Genomic DNA, 19948 nt, shown 5'->3' with positions numbered 1-19948 from the left:
AAACCATTAGGAAATAGAGATAAGCAAAAATATTTTTTAAAAAACACCTAAAATTCACCTGTTTCACCTGTGTGCTTCTTCTACACCATGCATCCTGTGTGTTTTCTGCTTTCTCCCCACTTAAAAATATATCAAGAGCATCTTTCCCTGTCATTAAATATTCTTTGAAAGGCTCACAGGATGGAAGCATTTATTTAACCCATTTTCTATTGTTTCAAATTTAAGTTTAGGTTCTTTGCCATTATTCATCACTGTAAACTGTACTTTGATGAACATCTTTGTAACAATGTTTGAACATCCATGATTATTTCCCTGAATAATCCCTTGACATAGATTTTCAAGAGACATGAAAAAATTTTGCAAGAGGAGTCTTTTTCAAAGGCAGTCAGAAATGTTCAATGTAAGGTCAGTGACCAACTTTCTCAATCTTTATTTCCCTAGAAAACTTTAAAAAGCTTAGAAAAGGCAAAAAGTTTAGGAGAAAAGCATGCATCATCATTGAGGATGGCTTCCTCCACAGAGAGGTAATGCCTGTTAATGTACTATATTAACATAAATAAATAAGCTACTGGTGTGTGCTACATCAACTCAGTTACTACTTCTCCTGTTTAGGAGATGGGAGAACTTCACACATTTAGAGAGAAAGCTCATCCAGTGGCTCCTCATTGCTAATCAAATAAAAAGCACCAGGACTATCTGGGAAAGACAAACCTTCAATACAATGATAGATAGCTCTTTTCCTTATTCCAAGAGGATGTTTATTGCTTACTCAATCCTACCAACCTAATAATGCTTCCAATTCACATTAAGTCCAAGATCCCAAAATGAGGAGGATGAACTAACAATCTACCTTGAGGCTACACAAATCCTATAGATCCGTTGTTTTTGTTGTACTTTCTTTTAATCAGTATCTCCACTTCTATAGGAGAAATGTGACTTTAAGCAAATTGAAATATGAACACATATATTTTCAAAGCAGATGTATTTAAGGGTGGCTGAAGAAATCACTACAGAATTCCCTATTTCCCCATTGCTGTCCCTCTCTTAAGTAAATCTGTATTTGCACAAAAAATATATTAGTAAATGTGTTAATCACTGTAGGTCTTACAGTCTGTCACAACTACTCAACTCTGACATCATAACATAAAAGCACCAGAAATGATACATAAATGAATGAGTATGGCTGTGTTCCAATAAAACTTTATTTATAAAATAGGCAGCAGCCAGATTTGGCCCATGGGGCTATGGTTTGCCAACCCATGCTTTAAGTAACATGTTCTTTATGTAAAATATTTCATTTGACAACCTCCACTGTATTCATTTCCTACGGCTGTCATAATAAATTACCACAGTCTCAATGGCTTAAAGCAACAGAAATCTATTCTTTCACAGTTCTTAAGGCCAGAAGTCTGAAATCAAGCTATCAGCAAGGTTGATTCCCTCTTGAAGTTCTGAGGGAGAATCATTTGGTCTCTCTCCTAGCTGCTGGTGGCTGCCAGCAAGCCCGGTGTTCCTTGGCTTATAGGTACATAACTCCAGTCTGCCTCCATCTTCACAGGGCCTTCTCTGTGTCTCTGTATCTGTTTCCCCTTCTCTTCTCTTCTAAGGGCTTGCCATTGGGTTTGGGGCCCACCATAATCCAGAGTGATCTCATCTCAAGATCTTTACCTTAATGACATCTGCAAAGACCTGTTTTACAAATAAGGTCACATTCCAGGTGGACACATCTTTTGGAGGCCACAGCTCAACCCACTACATCCATTTACATTGTAACCCCGACCACCAAGTCATTCGAGGACCCGTAGAGAAGGGGCCATGGAACACAATTCAGTGATACAGACTCAGATGTGCTTCAGGTGTCATTTTTCCCCTTTAAAGGTAACAAACCCACACAGTAAAAGCCCAACAGCATTAGTGGGTGTGGAAGCTATGTTCTCAAATTACATTTATAAAGTTCTCCAGTCTATAGACAGTAAATGGATGTGCTTCCAACAATGGATTCAGAAACAAATCAAACATCGCCTCCAAAATCAACAAATTCTAAAGATGTTACTTGTATACAAGAACTCATTCCAACACCCAAGAGATGCTCAGTGCCAGGGATACTGATCTAGTGTTAAGTGAGTTTTCCAGCTGGGGTTCATGCAACCACATTGAAAGTAAAAAACGTGTATGGTGAAAATACAAAAGTTGACCAACCTATGACATGAAGTGATAAGTTCGGAAGAAATGTCTGAAATGCTTCAGTAGACACAGTTGTTCAACACTTAGAGATCAATTTAACTCATTCTCATCTTGCAGCAGATATCATAGATATATAGATATAGATCTAAACAACTTTAGTCACAAACACTAATATGTCTGATTTCGCCTCCAAAAACCTTTGTGACCTAATCAGCAAACAAAGCCTGTTGGGAACTAAGGTGAAAATTTAGGTGGAGACATTTTTCTCAGAAATGGAAACTATCATTCACAAAGCATAGAGGATATAAAGGAGGGTGATGGAGTGACTTAAAGGAGAGAAAAATCAGAGTTAAATAGAAAATCAGAAACTGAACACATAGATTTGTTTTGTCCTTTTGGAAGAATTACATCCTTCAAAATGGAACATTTACAGTACAAGAATGTTTTCTGCCTTAAAGTATGTCAGGACCAGAATGACTACTTGGGAGCCTGCATTCTTATGAGACAAAATTACATGAATGTGAAGGCTTCTAAAAAGAAATGGCCCAGGGGCACCTGGGTGGCTCAGTTGTTAAGCCTCTGCCTTCGGCTTGGGTCATGATCCCAGGGTCCTGGGATCGAGCACCGCATCGGGCTCCCTGCTCCAGAGCAAGCCTGCTTCTCCCTCTCCCACTCCCCCTGCTTGTGTTCCCTCTCTCGCTGTGTCTCTCTCTGTCAAATAAATAATAAAATCTTTAAAAAAAAAAAAAAAAAAAAAAGAAATGGCCCAAATGCTTTTTCCTATAGGAAACTGAGCATTCCCAGATGGGAGACATTACCCCCTAAGCCTCGAACTTGGATGGCCTGACCAGGAAATCCTCTGCCAGTGCAAGGGAACACATATGGACAGTCTGTTCTCACTCTCTGATCCAGCCTTAACTAAGGGAGGGTATTTTCCATGTAATGAATAGAGCAAACACTAGAACAGAGACAAGTAACGATGGAAGAGTTAAGTTCAGTAAGTCCTTGGTATAAAAGGAGAGGGTTGGGTTGACCTGGATACTCTCTAAAGAAGAGAATCATGAACTACCAACCAGGGACAAGAGACCAGAGAACTTTGTCATTCTCTTTAATCTTTGTAATTCTCTATATTCCCTTTGCTGCATGCCTAGACTATTTCCCCGTTGTGGGTAGAGTTACCTCCCTGGCAACCCCTTTAAATGGTCTCAGCATGCTGCTTCAGGGAAGTGCTTCTCATTTGCTTTCCTTCTGACCACACGGACCTTCCTCACATGGCAGCTCCCCACAGTCCCCCTTCTGCTCAGCTCCCAGCTTGGTGTCCTCATTCCATTTCCACGACTTTACCTTGTTTTCAAACCAGGGATTGCTCTGGAGATGCACAAGCCATAATAATCTCAGATTTGCAATGGGGCTCCCCGAGCCAGGCACTTGGGACACAACTGGGTAAGTCCATAGCACCCACAAGCCCCAGCCCATGTAAGGAGAGAATTATGAAAATAGCCTAGGTGCTGGGAACTAGGAGCCTGGCCCCCTCAGCTGGCAGTCTGGGGGCACAGAGAAGAAGCTCAAGGGACCATATAGGCAACAGCACTGTGATGAAGAAAGAAAAATAGACTTAGTCCCTCTGTGGAGGGAGAAAGTGGCCACAGAAAGGGAGGCCAGAAGCCGGAGTGGTCAGATAGATTCCTGACAGCCTCAAAGAAAAATGACATCTTCAGAAACCTAGTCATGATTTTGCATTCCCAAAAGTGTTCAAGTGAGGCAAGTCAACTTCTGTTGTTAAACCACTGAGATCTGGGGGTTAATTTATTACCAAAACATAACCTAGCTTACTCAAATTAATACAGTACCTTAGACTTTACACTTTTATTTTATTTTAAAGATTTTATTTATTTATTTGAGAGAGAGAGAGAACATGAGTTGGGGAGGAGGAGCAGAGGGAGAGGGACAAGGAGACTCCCTGCTGAGCAGGGAGCTCAACCCTGGGCTCAATCCCAGGACCCTGGGATCATGACCTGAGCCAAAGGCAGACGCTTAACTGACTGAGTCACCCAGGCGCCGCTAGACTTTACACTTTTACAAATAGATATCACCAAAAGACGGTGTGCAAATAGAAATCATCCCAGTTGAACTTCTTGGTATCCAGCTACAGATCCTAGCTCCTCCAAAAAGGCTTGCACTTCCCACCCTGTTCTTTTCTTCTAAAGTAAAGAGCTCTGAGGAGTTAGCACATACTACTTAATTTCAGAATGAAGCTCACTGGATAGTAGAGATAGTTTTCATGAGTAGATACATTCAGAAATCTCTTCAGATATTCCATATGCCTTTTCTCTCACATCTATACATGGAAGGATAGATACCAGCATCTTACTTAACAGTGGTTATCATAGCATGGTGATATTTCAGTGCCTTTTTGTAATTGTCTAAATTTTCCCCAATAAACATTTATTTTTGGGAGCTGAAAAAAAATGTTTGATTGCTTTGTTTCTTGCCCCTCCCCACCAAAAAACCCATGATTCCTATCAGAATACAATTAAAAACATCCCTCACAGGATATGGAAGCCTTCCATGTGGCTCGGCCCTATCTATAAGTGACCTCCATGACTAGACGAAGCATTGGGAGCCAGAGTGAGGTGTCTTTATTCATCAGCTAAAATGTTCAGCCAATAGAAGCTAAACAGGAAAAACCAGTAGGCCCACTCATTTTTACAGCCATACACAGGAATATCAATCTCCACAGAGAGCTGTCCCAAATAACCCCCTTGGGCTGAATACCAATGCTGCCCCATGAATACTCCATGGCGTTCCTTGTGGGGAGCCTACAGACCAGGAGCCAGCAGCTCCATGAACCATGACTAATGGCATGTTAGACCTGGCTCAAAGTGGGGAGTGAGGAGGGACATGTGCCTCTTGTATACTTCCTTTCCTCCATCTAGTAACAGGATACTGAGGGATGATACTTCCCAGGTGAATGGGCACGAAAAGTGTGGCTTCTCAGATTGACAACCAGAGGATATTGGCATTGGAAGGAATTTCAGGGGCTCAGAGGAGCGAACTGATTTCTACTAAGTCACACAGCTAGTGAATGACAGGTGCAAGCCTGGAGCCTAAGTCCCTTGACTCTTACTCAGGACTGGGTGCCTTTGCATGACTGTGCTAAAAAAAAACATGGGGACATCAGAAACAAAGTGCCTCCCGGCATCCCCGTGGGCATCCACCTCTTCCACCCCTCACTGCTGTGGCCCTATTTGGCTTTTCTGTGTGCATGCCTGTGCTGGACTTGGCTTTCTGACTTCTCTAATCAAAAGGCACTGGCTTAGATTTGAAACAACCACTGTTATGCTGTAATTAGTAATGAACTTGCCAGCTTCCAACAGCAACAATAAAACACAATGGAGTCTACTGAAAATTAAAATCAAGAAAGTGTTTAAAAAATTAAAGCAAAGTAGATTTAAAGGAACTATATCCTTAGTAATTCAGGTCACTGAAGCCAATTCTAATTCCTCCTGATAGATGAAAAAGTAATAGTGGGGTAATAGGTTGCCTTTGAGAAAGAAATTTACATCTTACCATGGAGCTTCCAGAGCAGAGATGCTTAAACTGAGGTTCACTAAGTGACCAACTATCCCAGTTTGCATGGGCCTGTCCCAATTTTAGCATTAGAACTCCTAAGTCGTGGGGAACAGTCACTCACTCTACAAAGAATTCAAGAGGTCCCTGAATCTGGATGGGAAAGAAATTACATCTCTATTTTGATTAACCTCCAACTAAAATGAACAAATTTCATTCAATTATGAAAGTAAGCAGGCGCCTGGGTGGCTCAGTTGGTTAAGCGACTGCCTTCGGCTCAGGTCATGATCCCGGAGTCCCGGGATCGAGTCCCACATCGGGCTCCCTGCTCAGCAGGGAGTCTGCTTCTCCCTCTGACCCTACCCTCTCTTGGGCTCTCTCTCTCTCACTCTCTCTCTCTCTCTCAAATAAATAAATAAAATCTTTAAAAAAAAAAGAAAGTAAGCAACAAATCACAATGATAGCAACACCTGTGCCCTGGTCACCAATAGAAATTCCAGGTATTTTCATATCAACTTTCGGCAGTTATTTTAAAATATCAAATGTTCATCACTACTTTGAAATAAATAGGTATTACACCCACCACTAAATCTTATTTAATGCGTTAATCTAAGAAATAGATATTACTATATCAAAAATTTTGTTTTTGCTACTTTGATAGTCATATGTAATACAATTGCCTTTCTAAAATTATGAGACAAGGTCAATAGGCTTCACTCTACTGTCACAGAGATCCAGCAGCACAAAAAGGGTTAAGAACCATAGAGGCACCATGCAGAATTCTATTAGTGGAATTTATGGAATGATGTACCAGGCAGTACACTAAAGGACTTTAAAACATTATCTCATTTTCCTCTATACCATCTTTAAGCTGTTTACTAACTCCCAAGGTCATGCTATTGAAGTCCATACACTTAGCCATCAGGCAATCTGACTTTCCCAGGGCAGACCTGGGACTAGAATCTCCCCTTCTGATTCTCAGCACAGGACACATCCACTGGGGCACATGTGGGGACAAAAAGTTCCTATTTAGCAGCATACAAATTGGAAGGTTGCTGGCTGCTCTCACTATCTTGGAGACTGGATTCGTTTATAAATAAACTTATTTATTAATAAGGGTCTCAGTCCCACCTAACTGAGCACAGTACTTTGTTTTGTCTAAATCCCACTCCCTAGAATCTTAGGGAGGTTCACTAATTTCTGGAGCATTTTCCAGTCACCTCCTAGATATCTTCTAGTCTCCATATTAGAGTCTGTACTACGCACTAGATTCTTTCTAGGAGAGGATTCCAGTCAGATGTCTCTTGGTAAAGTGAATTCCATCAGTACGACATTATTATATTTCAGAATGGCTAGAATCCTAATCACTTAGAAACTTCTTAGTCCCCTCAAAGCTTTGGCAGCACAGAGATGACACTAATACCTTAACTCTATGAGTTTTATAAATAGAGGTTAATCAGGATGCCTGGGTGGCTCCGTCGGTTGAGCGTCTCTTTTTTTTTTTTCCCAAATCAGTGTAGCTTTTATTGCATATTTAAAATATCACAAGTCTGAAAAATCATCCGTCATCTTGCTGTTTCTGTAGATGGACAACTCAGATCTTATTCATCAGCCTGCTGAACTGTTCCTTTTTCAGAAACATAGATACCATCCAAAAATTTTCTGATATCCTTGTTTTTAACAGTTGTGGCTTGCTGAATCAAAGCAGCTGAGTTCGATACAAGTTCAATGTCATTTCCTTCAAGAATTAACTCATCTTTTTGGGCTTGAGATACAGAACAAGCAACACCTGGCCTCATCCGAACCCTGCGGATGTATTTCTCACCCAAGAAATTTCGGATTTCAACAAGAGAACCATTCTCCTGAATAACAACGTTGATGGGGAAGTGAGCATACACAGACCTCATCTTGTAACGGAAGCCCAGTGTAACGCACTTGATCATGTTCTGTACATGATTACAGATAGTGCGAACAGTAGTTCTATTTTCCCACCATTTGTCAACTCAGAGCCTCTTCTTTTTCTTTCCAAGAAGACTGAGTTCTACATTGATGTGACTGAAGTCCCTTCGCAGGGTTCCTCTGGGTCCCTTCACAATAACTGTGTGTCCCTTCAGAGTGATGTCGACATTTTCTGGAATGTCGACAGTCTGATTGCTGAGAATGGTCTTCATTCTCGCAGGAGATGTGGCAAAGAGAGAACGTTTTTCGTCCAAGCGTCTGACTCTTGATTTCAGCTCAGGTCATGATCTCAAGGTCATGGAATTGAGCCCCGCATGCTCAATGGGGAGTCTACTTGGGATTCTCTTTCTCTCCCTCTGCCCCACCCCCTGCTCACTCTCTGTCTCTCTCATATAAATAAATAAATCTTTAAAAAATAATAAACAAATAAATAGAGGTTAATCAACTGCCTTTGAAGATTGAAAAAAGGGGGGTAATCTGTAAAGGAGACCCATTATTTTCATATCATCAGAGCAGGTGAAAGCAAGACCCATTTTTCATCCTACTGAGAAATCAGCTTCATTTCAACAATAGTTTTTAGCCTAGAAATGTCAATGTCTTACTACTAGAAAGTCATTATTATTCCACAGGCATGGAAGACAGTGGTCCACTGACCGGAAGCGCTGGAGGCCTTTCTGAAACCCCTCTCCTGCCCTACCAGCAGCTGTGTTGACAGGTCCCAACATGTCATCAGATCAAACAGAACCCACTAGAACTCATGAAATTCAGCTCCGAGATCCCCACTCCTGTTGATACCCAGGCTGCCACCTCCCATGGTGGCATTTTAGAGATGCTTATTGAGAAGATGATGTTCATCCCCACAGCCTAGGAAAGGAGTGGTTTTATGATTCTTCTCCTGGCATCATTATTAAGAAAGCTGCATCTCCCTCTCAAGAATGTCATGATGTGGACAACATATAAAATCACCCTACTTACTGATCATCTGGTCTAGCCTCTTCTTTTCATAGAGGAGGAAACTGAAACCTGGGTAAGTGAAGGGACTGATACAAGCTCACAAAGTGAAGCATTAACACCAACTTGCCTCTCCCAAACTATTCACCTAGGCTGGTGCTAGGATCTCCATTCATCAGTATCCTCACGGTCACTACACACACTTTGCTAACATTACTGTGCTCTTCTGTATCTATCGGCTAGTTTTCTTTTTTTCTTACTGAAGTATAATTTATATATAACAAAGTACACAAATTGTAAGTGTTCAGTCCCATGACTTTTGACACCCAAAACAACATATAAAATATTTCAATGAATCCTGAAATTTCCATTTATCCGCTTTCAGTCAATTCTCTGCCCCCAGAGGCAAATGCATCCTGATTTCTATCCCCATAGATTACTCTCCCTGCTCTTAGAATTCATATAAAATGGATCCTATAACTCTAGAAGGGAGAAAGGAAGGGTAATCATTTTAAATTCACCCACCTAGAGCCTTATGTATAAAAAAGGTCCACCTTCCAGGGAAAAGATTTTGCCAGAGCCTTATACCAGCTGAAGGAAGGGAATTCCTCCCACTCCAGCCCCCTACCACCTTCCTGTCTCACCTAAAAGGGGAAAATGCAATCAACATGGGTCAGAGCTTCAAAAAAATAGATTGCAAGTGCTACATCCAGGTAGGGGAGTAAGGGGCCAGAGGAAAAAAGGAATACTACTGAAGAAACAGCTGTGAAGGTCCCAGCCCTGAGACACAGGCCCACTAAAAGACTGAGATTTAGACTAGAAAATGTTCCTCCTTCCCCGACCTTACCACCACACCAAGAGAATGCCAGTGTAATGAAAGAGCTCCAAGCCATAGACTCTCACTGATGAGGAGTATTTAGGGACACCCAAAGTCAAGAGGACACAAAAGCAAAGACACTAAAAGAAGCTGAACCTTCTGGCACCTGGAACTATGGCAAATATAAAAACACAGCCCAAATCATAGGTTAACATAAATCCTCACACTAAGGGCCCATTTATCTCAGTTCCTAGTACCCAAAATAATATGCATAGCTTTCAAGAAAAAATTACAAAGCAAACCAAAAATGAAAAAGGAAACAAAGTCTGAATAAACCATCATCAGAACCAGACTCATATGTGGCAGAGATGTCAAAGCATCAGACAGGAATTTTAAATAACACTGATGATCTTGTTAAGAGTTCTAATGGAAAAGAAGACAACATTCAAGAACAAATGGGTAACAGGTAGAGATGGAAGCAAAAGAAAGAATCAAAAGATATGCCAGAAATCAAAACACTGTAACAAATAAAGAATGCTGTGATGGGTTCATCAATAAACTGGACATAGCCAAGGGAAGAATCAGTGAGCTTGAAGATATGTCAATGGAAACTTCCAAAACTGAAATACAAAGAGAAAAAAAAGAATGGAAAACAAAACAAAACCCAGAACATCCAAAAACTGTGGGACAATATCAAAAGGTGCAACATATGCATAATTGGAATACCAGGAGAAGAAGAGTACCAGCAGAATTAGAATACCAGGACAAGAAAGAGAGAAGAAATATTTGAAGTAATAATGACCAAGAATTTTCCAAAATTAATTACACCAAGCCAGAGATCCAGAAGCTCAGGGTCACTAGTTTTCGGTCTACTTTTCCTGTCAATTGAGAAGGTATAAAATCACCAACTATGAGTGTAGTTTTGTCTATTTTTCCCCTTAGGAAGATCAATTTTGTGTCATAATATTGAACCTCTCTTAGATGTATGCACATTTAAGAATATTAAATCTTGATGAATTGATCCCTTTATCATCATAATGTATTCTTCCTTATCTCTGGAAAGACTCTTGCTTTGAAGTCACTTTTTGTGATACTAAGCACACCAAATTTCTTATGCTTAGAATGTGGATAGTAAATGTTTTTCCACCCTCTATTTATATATATATATATATATATATATATATATATAGAGAGAGAGAGAGAGAGAGAGAGCTTTATTCAGCCTGATAAGCACTGCCCTATACCTGGGGTATTCAGATAATTTACATTTAATGCATATACATACATCTATTTCAGTTCTCCATCTTGGTATTTATTCTCTTTGTTTCTTCTATTGTTTATTTTCTGTTCTTCCTTTCCAGGCCTGAAGTTAATCAAGTATTTTTAGTAATTCATTTTAATTTTTTATTGTTATGTGAATCACCATACATTACATCATTAGTTTTTGATGTAGTGTTCCATGATTCATTCTTTGTGCATAACACCCAGTGCTCCACGCAGAACATGCCCTCTTTAATACCCATCACCAGGCTAACCCATCCCCCCACCCCCTCCCCTCTACAACCCTCAGTTTGTTTTTCAGAATCCATCGTCTCTCATGGTTCATCTCCCCCTCCGACTTATTCCCCTTCATTCTTCCCCTTCCGCTATCTTCTTTTTTTTTTTCTTAACATATATTGCATTATTTGTTTCAGAAGTACAGACTTGTGATTCAATAGTCTTGCACAATTCACAGCACTCACCATAGCACATACCCTCCCCAATGTCCATCACCGAGCCACCCCATCCCTCCCACCACCCCACCACTCCAGCAACCCTCAGTTTGTTTCCTGAGATAAAAAATTCCTCATATCAGTGAGGTCATATGATACATGTCTTTCTCTGATTGACTTATTTCACTAGGCATAACACCCACCAGTTCCATCCACGTTGTTGCAAATGGCAAGATCTCATTCCTTTTGATGGCTGCATAATATTCCATTGTGTATATATACCACATCTTCTCTATCCATTCATCTGTCAATGGACATCTTGGCTCTTTCCACAGTTTGGCTATTGTGGACATTGCTGCTATAAACATCGGGGTGCATGTACCCCTTCGGATCCCTACATTTGTATCTTTGGGGTAAATACCCAGTAGGGCAATTGCTGGATCCTATGGTAGCTCTATTTTCAACTGTTTGAGGAAACTCCATACTGTTTTCCAGAGTGGTCGCACCAGCTTGCATTCCCACCAACAGTGTAGGAGGGTTCCCCTTTCTCCACATCCCCGCCAACATCTGTCGTTTCCTGACTTGTTAATTTTAGCCATTCTGACGGGTGTGAGGTAGTATCTCATTGAGGTTTTGACTTGGATTTCCCTGATGCCGAGCGATCTTGAGCACTTTTTCATGGGTCTGTTGGCCATTTGGATGTCTTCTTTGGAAAAATGTCTGTTCATGTCTTCTGCCCATTTCTTGATTGGATTATTTGTTCTTTGGGTGTTGAGTTTGATAAGTTCTTTATAGATATTGGATACTAGCCTTTTATCTGATATGTCATTTGCAAATATTTTCTCCCATTCTGTCGATTGTATTTTGGTTTTGTGGACTGTTTCTTTTGCTGCGCAAAAGTTTTTTATCTTGATGAAATCCCAATAGTTCATTTTTGCCCTGGCTTCCCTTGCCTTTGGTGATGTTTCTAGGAAGAAATTGCTGCAGCTGAGGTCGAAGAGGTTGCTACCTGTCTTCTCCTTTAGGATTTTGAAGGACTCCTGTCTCATGTTTAGGTCTTTCAACCATTTGGAGTCTATTTTTGTGTGTGGTGTAAGGAAATGGTCCAGTTTCATTCTTCTGCATGTGGCTATCCAATTTTCGCAACACCATTTGTTGAAGAGACAGTCTTTTTTCCATTGGACATTCTTTCCTGCTTTGTCAAAGATGAGTTGACCATAGAGTTGAGGGTCCATTTCTGGGCTCTCGATTCTGTTCCATTGATCTATGTGTCTGTTTTTGTGCCAGTACCATACTGTCTTGATGGTGACAGCTTTGTAATAGAGCTGGAAGTACGGAATTGTGATGCCACCAGCTTTGCTTTTCTTTTTCAACATTCCTCTGGCTATTCGGGGTCTCTTCTGGTTCCATACAAATTTTAGGATTATTTGTTCCATTCCTTTGAAAAAAGTGGATTGAATGTGTAGATTGCTCTAGGTAGCATTGCATCTTCACAGTGTTTGTTCTTCCAATCCAATGAGCATGGAAAGTTTTTCCATTTCTTTGTGTCTTCTTCAATTACTTTCATGAGTATGTTATAGTTTTCTGAGTACAGAAAACTTTGCCTTTGGTTAAACTTATTCCTAGGTATCTTATGGTTTTGGGTGCAATTGTAAATGGGATCGACTCCTTGGTTTGTCTCTCTCTGTCTTGTTGGTGTATAGGAATGCCACTGATTTCTGTGCATTGATTTTATATTCTGCCACTTGACTGAATTCCTGTATGAGTTCTACCACTTTTGGGGTGGAGTCTTTTGGGTTTTCCACATACAGTATCATATCATCTGCAAAGAGTGAGAGTTTAACTTCTTCTTTGCTGATCTGGATGCCTTTGATTTCTTTTTGTTGTCTGATTGCTGTGGCTAGGACTTCTAATACTATGTTGAATAGCAGTGGTGATGGTGGACATCCCTGCCGCATTCCTGACCTTAGGGGAAAAGCTCTCAGCTTTTCCCCATTGAGAATGATATTCGCTGTAGGTGTTTCATAGGTGGCTTTTATGATATTGAGGTATGTACCCTCTATCCCTATACTCTGAAGAGTTTTGATCAAGAAAGAATGCTGTACTTTGTCAAATGCTTTTTCTGCATCTACTGAGAGGATCATATGACTCTTCTTCTTTCTTTTGTTAATGTATTGTATCACGTTGATTGATTTGCGGATGTTGAACCAGCCTTGCAGCCCAGGGATAAATCCCACTTGGTCATGGTGAATAATCCTTTTAATGTACTGTTGGATCCTATTGGCTAGTATTTTGGTGAGAATTTTTGCATCCATGTTCATCAAGGATATTGGTCTGTAATTCTCCTTTTTGATGGGGTCTTTGTCTGGTTTTGGGATCAGGTAATGCTGGCCTCATAAAATGAGTTTGGAAGTTTTCCTTCCATTTCTATTTTTTGGAACAGTTTCAGGAGAATAGGTATTAATTCTTCTTGAAATGTTTGATAGAATTCCCCTGGGAAGCCATCTGGCCCTGGGCTTTTGTTTGTTGGGAGATTTTTGATGACTGCCTCAATATCCTTAGTGGTTATAGGTCTGTTCAGGTTTTCTATTTCTTCCTGGTTCAATTTTGGTAGTTGATACATCTCTAGGAATGCATCCATTTCTTCCAGGTTATCTAATTTGCTGGCACAGAGTTGCTCATAATATGTTCTTATAATTGTTTGTATGTCTTTGGTGTTGGTTGTGATCTCTCCTCTTTCATTCATGATTTTGTTGATTTGGGTCATTTCTCTTTTCTTTTTGATAAGTCTGGCCAGGGGCTTATCAATCTTGTTAATTCTTTCAAAGAACCAGCCTCTAGTTTCGTTGATCTGTTCTACTGTTCTTCTGGTTTCTATTTCATTGATTTCTGCTCTGATCTTTATGATTTCTCTTCTCCTGCTGGGTTTAGGCTTTATTTGCTGTTTTTTCTCTAGCTCCTTTAGGTGTAGGGTTAGGTTGTGTATTTGAGACCTTTCTTGTTTCTTGAGAAAGGCTTGTATCGCTATATACTTTCCTCTTAGGACTGCCTTTGCTGTATCCCAAAGATTTGGAACACTTGTGTTTTCATTTTCATTGCTTTCCATGAATTTTTTAAATTCTTCTTTAATTTCCTGGTTGACCCATTCTTTCTTTAGTAGGATGCTCTTTAGCCTCCATCTATTTGAGTTCTTTCCGACTTTCCTCTTGTGATTGAGTTCTAGTTTCAAAGTACTGTGGTCTGAAAATATGCAGGGAATAATCCCAGTCTTTGGTACCGGTTGAGACCTGATTTGTGACCTAGGATGTGATCAATTCTGGAGAATGTTCCATGGGCACTAGAGAAGAATGTGTATTCCGTTGCTTTGAGATGGAATGTTCTGAATATGTCTGTGAAGTCCATTTGGTCCAGTGTGTCATTTAAAGTCTTTATTTCCTTGTTGATCTTTTGCTTAGATGATCTGTCCATTTCAGTTGGGGGGGTGTTAAAGTCCCCCACTATTATTGTATTGTTGTCAATGTGTTTCTTTGCTTTTGTTATTAATTGCCTTATATAATTGGCTGCTCCCATGTTAGGGGCATATATATTTACAATTGTTAGATCTTCTTGTTGGATCGACCCTTTAAGTAGGATATAGTGTCCTTCTTCATCTCTTATTACAGTCTTTGTTTTAAAATCTAATTTGTCTGATATAAGGATTGCCACCCCAGCTTTCCTTTGGTGTCCACTAGCATGGTAAATGGTTTTCCACCCCCTCACTTTCAATGTGGGGGTGTCTTTGGGTCTAAAATGAGTCTCTTGCAGACAGCATATCGATGGGTCTTGTTTTTTAATCCAATCTGATAGCCTGTGGCTTTTGATTGGGGCATCTAGCCCATTTACATTCAGGGTAACTATTGAAAGATAGGAATTTAGTGCCATTGTATTGCCTGTAAGGTGACTGTTACTGTATATTGTCTGTGTTCCTTTCTGATCTGTGCTGCTTTTAGGCTCTCTCTTTGCCTAGAGGACCCCTTTCAATATTTCTTGTAGGGCTGGTTTCGTGTTTGCAAATTCCTTTAGTTTTTGTTTGTCCTGGAAGCTTTTTATCTCTCCTTCTATTTTCAATGACAGCCTAGCTGGATATAGTATTCTTGGCTGCATATTTTTCTCGTTTAGTGCTCTGAAGATACCATGCCAGTCCTTTCTGGCCTGCCAGGTCTCTGTGGATACGTCTGTTGCCAATCTAATATTTCTTCCATTGTAGGTTACATATCTCTTCTCCCGAGCTGCTTTCAGGATTTTCTCTCTGTCTCTGAGACTCGTAAGTTTTACTATTAGATGTCGGGGTGTTGACCTATTTTTATTGATTTTGAGAGGGGTTCTCTGTGCCTCCTGGATTTTGATGCCTGTTTCCTTCCCCACATTAGTGAAGTTCTCTGCTATAATTTGCTTCAATATACCTTCTGCCCCTCTCTCTCTTTTTTCTTCTTCTGGGATCCCAATTATTCTAATGTTGTTTCATTTTATCGTATCGCTTATCTCTCGAATTCTGCCCTCGTGATCCTGTAGTTGTTTATCTCTCTTCTTCTCAGCCTCTTTCTTTTCCATCATTTGGTCTTCTATATCGCTGATTCTCTCTTCTGCCTCATTTATCCTAGCAGTTAGTGCCCCCATTTTTGATTGCACCTCATTAATAGTCTTTTTGATTTCGACTTGGTTAGATTTTAGTTCTTTTATTTCTCCAGAAAGGGTTTCTCTAATAACTTCCATGCTTTTTTCAAGCCCAGCTAGTATCTTTAAAGTCATGATTCTGAACTCTAGGTCCGACATCATACTAATGTCCATATTGAGTAGGTCCTTGGCAGACGGTACTACCTCTTGTTCTTTTTGCTGAGGTGATTTTTTTTCATCTTGTCATTTTGTCCAGAGGAGAACAGATGAATGAGAGAACAAAATGCTAACAGGTTAACAACGTCCCCAGCAAATATACTCTATACAAATCAGAAAAGACCTGAAACCGGGGGAAAAGAAAGGGAAAGAAAGAAAAAAGAAAGAAAAAAAAGAAAAAGATAAAAACAAACAAAAATAGAACAAAACAAAAAAAAACAGAATATGATCACATATGATCAGGCTAGTGCATAGATCAGTGCCACACACTAGATTTTGGGCGTATTTTGGTCTGTTAGAAGAAAGTGCCTCCTAAAATTTTAAAGGAAGAAAGACTTATATATGTACAAAATAAGGGTTGATACACTGAAGGGATGGAAGATGACTGTAAAGATGAAAATTATAAAAGGTTTTATAAACGGAATTGATAAGAGAAGAAGTTGTTTGAAAGAAGAAAGAAGAAGATTTAAAAAAAAAAAAGAAAAGAAAAAAATGAGAGAGACTGTGATCAGGCAGGAGACTAGAACAAAGCCATTCACTAGTGATTTAGGGTATATTTTGATCTGTTAGAAGAAACTGTATATCAAAATTTTAAAGAGATATGCCAAAAATAAGGGTAACTACTATGAAGGGATAAAATATGACTCTAAAAATGAAAAATAAAAAATGTTTTTTTTTTTAAAAGGGATTGTTGAGATGTTGGTTGAAAAAGGGAAGAAGAAAAATTCAAAAAAAAAACCAGCTAAAAAAGTTAACTTTGAAAAACTAAAGAATCATGGTAAAAAAGCCATGAATTCTATGTACAGTATTCCCCTAGCGCTGGAGTTCTCCCGTTCTCCTTGATCGGTACACTTGGTCTTGGCTGGCTGGCTGTTCGTGCTGATCTTCTGGGGGAGGGGCCTGTTGCCGTGGTTCCCAAATGTCTTTGCCGGAGGCGGAATTGCCCTGCCCTTGTCGGTCCGGGCTAAGCAATCTGCTCGGGTTTGTTCTCAGGAGCTTTTGTTCCCTGCAAGCTCTCGGTACAGCTTTGGAGGACCAGGGTGAAAATGGTGGCCTCCCAATCTCCGCCCAGAGGAGCTGAGAACTCGGGGCCCCGCTCCTCAGTGCGCCCCCAGAGAAAAGCAGTCACTCCCATGTCCCCGGTCTCCGGCTGCACTCCGTGCTCACCCGGCCTGTGATCGAGCGTTTCTATCTCTGGCACCCGACACCGTGTGGAGTCTCCAAACCCAGCAGATCCCTGAGGTGCGCTCCCGCGCCGCTCCTCCCGGGGGAGGAAGGGAAGTCTCCCCGGCTCTGCCGCTTGTTGGGTCCCTGCTGGAGGAGCAGTAGCCCGACTGGGCCGCGGATCACAGTTTATGGCCACCCCGAGCTGAGAGCCCGCGCCTCGGCTCCATCTCTGCAGCCGGCTTCCCCGCTCCGATACCTGGGAGCTCTGCCGCACTCAGGCACCCCCGGTCTTTCTGTGACCCCGAGGGTCCTGAGACCACACTGTCCTGCGAGGGTTCCACCCCCCGCTTAGCCACTGCAGCGACATCCCTCAGCGGAGCCGACTTCTAAAAGTTCCGATTTTGTGCTCCGCGGCTCTAGCACTTGCCAGAAGCGGCCGACGGAGGCCCCTCCCCCGCCGTCTATCCTCCCAAATATCGCCTCGGATTCACTTCTCCGCACGTCCTACCTTCCAGTAAGTGGTCGCTTCTCTGTTCAGAGAGTTGTTGCTACTCTCTTCTTCGATCTCCTGTTGAGTTCGTAGGTGTTCAGAATGGTTTGATCCCTATTCAGCTGAATTCCTGGGACCAGACGAAATCCAGGTCTCCTACTCCTCCGCCATCTTGCCCACCCTAGTAATTCATTTTATATCCCCTGCAGTCTGTTTAGCTATATTTCTTAGTACTGTTTTTTTAGTCATTGTGCTAGAAATTGTAATATGCATCTGTAACTTATTAAGATCTAATCTCAAATAATATTAACATAGCTTCATTAACATTGTAAGATTAAAACAGGATAACCCAGTTGTTCCTTTATCTAACCCTTGTGCTCCTACTCTCATATATTTTACTTCAACAAATGTTTAATTACCCCAGGATATATTGTTATTGTTTTGCTTTAAGCAGTCCATATTCTTTTAAAGAAATGCAAACACACACACACAGAGAGAGAGAGAGAGATACATATAGGTGTGTCTACCTATCTATTAATTTTTAAAAGGTATTTTATATTTATCCAGATAATTATCTTTTCTGGTGGTCTTCGATCTTCTTGAAGATCCAGGATTCCATTTAGTATCATCTCCCTTTAGCCTGGAGGACTTCCTCTGGCATTTCTTATAGTGCAGATCTGCTGAAAATTAATTCTCATTCTTAGTCTGTCTGAAAAATATCTTTATTTTACCTTAATTTTTTGAGGATATTGTCACAAGATAATAGGTTTCTAGATGGACAGCTTTTGTTTTATTCAGATTTGAAAGTTATTCTTTCTTTTTTTTTTTAAAGATTTTATTTATTTATTTGAGAGAGAGAATGAGAGAGAGAGAGCATGGGGGGGGAGGGTCAGAGGGAGAAGCAGACTTCCTGCTGAGCAGGGAGCCTGAACCAGGACTCGATCCCGGGACTCCAGGATCATGACCTGAGCTGAAGGCAGTCACTTAACCAACTGAGACACCCAGGCACCACGAAAGTTATTCTTTCATTGTTTTCTGTAGCCCGCTATTTTAGAAAAGAAGTCAGCCCATTTTCTCACTGTTTTTCACCTGTGTGTGATATACTCTCTTTTCTCTGCTTTTAAGATTATTATTATTATTTAATCTTTGTTTTCCAGAAGCTTGACTAACATGTGTCTAGAATTGTTTTCCTTTGAATTGGAGTTCTTGGAGATTCTTGATCTGTAGGTTAGTGTCTTTTAACAATTTTTAAAAAGTCTTGGCCCTTATTTCCTCAAATATTTCCTCTGTCCCATTCTCTCTCCCCTCCCTTTCTGTTATCCCAATTACACATATAATGGAGCATTTTTTGGTGTGTTTTTGCACTAATCTAGGATCATTTCTATTTTGTATTCTGTTGTTTAAGTCACTCAGCTTGTGGTACTTTGTTATGAGAGCCCTAGAAAACTAATAGAGTATACTACCTCCAAGCACTCAGGGAAGCGAACTATAAAGCATTTATGGGTTGATACGACCTTGATCTGTGGCTGTAGTTCCTTGAGATACTAACTGGTCATGCCAACCTACATGGGGCCACTAAAAGTTCATCAGAAGATCTGAATGGCAAATGTGCACAGGAAAAGATGCTCACCATCACCAGTCATTAGTGCAATGCAAATTAAAACATGAAATGCCACTGCATACTCATTTAAATGGCTAAAATTAAAAAGACTTACTCTATCAAGTGCTGGTGAGGACATGGAGAAACTGGAGCTCTCATACCCTGCCGTTGGAAATCTAAAATGGTACAACCACTTTGGAAAATGATCTGGTGGTTTCTTTAAAAGTTAGACATCTATCTGCTCTATGATCTAGTTAGTCTACTCCTTTGTATTTACCCAAGAAAAGAAAGCGTATGTCCATGTAAAGACCTGTACGCAAATATTTATGGCAGCTCTATGCATAGCAGCCAAAACCTGGAAACAACCAAATGTCCATTAGCAGATGAACGGGTAAAAATTTGTGGAGAGTAGCCACACAATGGAATACTACTCCACAATAAAAAGAAATGAATTACTGATACACTCAAGAATATAAATGAATCTTAACATAATTATGCTGAGTGAAAGAAGCCAAGCCTAAAAGAGTTCATACTGCATGATTCCATTTATATAAAATTTTTGAAATTACAAATTAATCTATAGTGACAAAAAGCAGATCATTGATTGCCTGGGTAGGAGGGTGGGGCAC

At 40.5% G+C, this 19948-nt stretch overlaps 1 protein-coding gene and 1 pseudogene across 1 annotated transcript in view; both read right to left on the bottom strand.

Moving 5' to 3' along the window:
- LOC141373696 (uncharacterized) overlaps window positions 1-19948 on the bottom strand; it is a 109629-nt gene that overhangs the window by 56353 nt on the left and 33328 nt on the right. The window lies entirely within an intron of this gene.
- Window positions 7282-7958, bottom strand: LOC112835126 (large ribosomal subunit protein uL6 pseudogene; annotated as a pseudogene).

Source organism: Callorhinus ursinus, unplaced genomic scaffold, assembly GCF_003265705.2.
Source record: "Callorhinus ursinus isolate GAN/ISIS: 27379988/994484 unplaced genomic scaffold, GSC_fseal_2.0 scaffold11, whole genome shotgun sequence".
Lineage (NCBI taxonomy): Eukaryota > Metazoa > Chordata > Mammalia > Carnivora > Otariidae > Callorhinus > Callorhinus ursinus.
The sequence above is the reverse complement of the archived record's forward strand: the minus strand, read 5'-3'. Positions and strand labels throughout refer to the sequence as shown.